This window comes from Octopus sinensis, linkage group LG7, assembly GCF_006345805.1.
Source record: "Octopus sinensis linkage group LG7, ASM634580v1, whole genome shotgun sequence".
Classification (NCBI taxonomy): Eukaryota; Metazoa; Mollusca; class Cephalopoda; order Octopoda; family Octopodidae; genus Octopus; species Octopus sinensis.
Genome location: NC_043003.1, coordinates 70,807,673 through 70,810,049, shown reverse-complemented (window position 1 = coordinate 70,810,049; position 2,377 = coordinate 70,807,673). Strand labels below are relative to the sequence as shown.

Here is a 2,377-nt window from a genome sequence, read left to right as displayed (position 1 = left end):
GAAATTCCAGGTTGAAGTCCGGAATGTAGGAGGTTAAAGCAGGATAAAGCTGGTGTGACCACGTGAGCGTGCAATATATAGTTGAAATTTACAGAAAAACAAAAGACGAAGACAGGTGTATAAACAACAAACAGTTGTTTTAGTTTGACGCTCGGGAATGTGAGACAGTCTTACGTTTCGAGCCTACGCTCTTCAACAGAAAGGAACACGAGAAAATAAACAGAGAGAGAATAAACAGGGAGAATAAAAAAACTTTTAGAGCTAGCGGTCAATCATGGCGGCTGTTCCAAAAGCTTGTTTGTTCTCTCTCTGTTTATTTCATCGTGTTCCTTTCTGTTGAAGAGCGTAGGCTCGAAACGTAAAAGACTTTCTCGCCTTCCCGAGCGTTAAACTAATACACCTGTTTGCTGTTTATACACCTGTCTTCGTTTTTTTGTTTTTCAGTAAATTTCAACTATATATACATATATATATATGTATGTATGTATGCATGTATTATACACACACATACATACATACATACATACATACATACATACATACATACATACATACATACATACATACATACATACATACATACATACATACATACATACATCGACAGGCTTCCTCAGAGCTTCCGTCTTCCAAATTCACTCGTAAAGCATTGGTCGGCTCGGGTTATTAAGTATATTCCATGATGTTAAAGCTTCTGACTTATTTTCGAACGTTTTTCTTGCAATTTCTAATTTAAGAACTCAGTATATGGTGACATGTTTGGGGCAAGTTGTAAACTTTTTATAGGGTTAAAGAAATAAATCTGTTTAAAAAGACAGAAAATATGAGTAAGAGAGAGAGAGTGAGTATGTGTGTGCGTGTGTGTGTGAGAGAGAGAGATAACGTGCGTAGTTGTTTGAAAATGTTAAAAGTTTGGTACATTAAAACATCGCTCTAATTCCTCTCTTATGTTTTTTAACAAATTAATTTCTTTAGCTTAAATTTCCCTGACGGGAATTCTATGACAGTTTAAAGAAATAACAGGATAAAGATCAGGCAATTGAAAACACTTTTTGTTTCGATGATAAAAATAAAAGTAAATAAATAGGGAAAAAAATGAAGTCAAAATAAAGAATTATGTCGTAGTCAACCATTTTTGTCGTTGTTGATTTTCTCAAGTTTACTGAAATCTATTTTGATCTTTTTTTCTTCTTCTCTAAACAATTTTTGTTCATTTCCTTCCAGTTCTGGAACAAATAAAAGCATTTTGATTAACGCTTTCCTCTTGTTGTAGTCACCATATCATCATGCAGTAACCATAGGGAAGGTGCATGGCCGAGTAGATTGGGTATCACACTCGAGACCTTGCGATTGTGAGTTCGATTCACGGACCGGGTGATGCATTATATTCTTGAGCAAAACACTTCGCTTCTTGTTACTCTGTCACCAATTCCACATGTGACATGTGGCACACTGTACAGACAATGTCAATTTGATGGAGGGGAGTGAACTAATGTACTGCACAAAACAATTGGTCTTCATAAACAAATCATCAGTGGAAATTATCCAGTAAGAAGTTATGGAACTCTCAACCGTCGTTTACTGTAACCAGGAAATAAAATCCCTAACACGATAAACCAATTTACTGCTAAAAACTTTATTAAGATACTTTATTAAGAAGAATTTACTGACTCTGCGTCTCATCTACATAATGTCAAACCTGAGACAAATACAATTTACTACTTTTCTCTTACTTGGCCGTTCGAGATGCAGAAATTAGCGGTCAAATCACCCTCAAATCACCCCACTTTTTCGTTTTGAGAAAAAGGACATACTGTGTCGGCAAAACAATAAAAGATGGATGGTCACGGCCAAAATGGCTTTGTTGATTGTATTGTAGGTCTTTTTGAAGTGGAATGTCAAGTATGTATTTGTCCCAAGTCTGCTTCTTGAAAGCTGATCGGAGTGAGAAAACAACAACAGCGGTAACGACTACAGCAGTAACAGCTACGTTAACAACAACTCCAATATCAACAGCGGCATCAGCAGCACCACAACGGTCTTGAACCAACAAGGCGGCGAGATGGCAGAAACGTTAGCACGCCGGGCGAAATGCTTAGCGGTATTTCGTCTGCGTTACGTTGTGAGTTCAAATTCCGCCGAGGTCGACTTTGCCTTTCATCCTTTCGGGGTCGATAAATTAAGTACCAGTTATGCACTGGGGTCGATGTAATCGACTTAATACCTATGTCTGTCCTTGCTTGTCCGCTCTGTGTTTAGCCCCTTGTGGGTAATAAAGAAATAGGTCTTGAACCAACAAGACAGCTTTTTATGTTTGATTTGAGAGAAATATTAGCGAAATCTCTTTCAGATAATCACACTGTAGCGTCTGAGAAAA

At 37.4% G+C, this 2,377-nt stretch overlaps 1 long non-coding RNA gene across 1 annotated transcript; it reads left to right on the top strand.

Annotated features, from left to right (window-relative positions):
- The first annotated feature begins 1,679 nt into the window (after nt 1-1,679).
- Nucleotides 1,680-2,377, top strand: LOC118764106. Its single transcript, XR_004999897.1, has 2 exons — nt 1,680-2,038; nt 2,285-2,377. It is a non-coding gene; the product is annotated as an uncharacterized LOC118764106 (long non-coding RNA).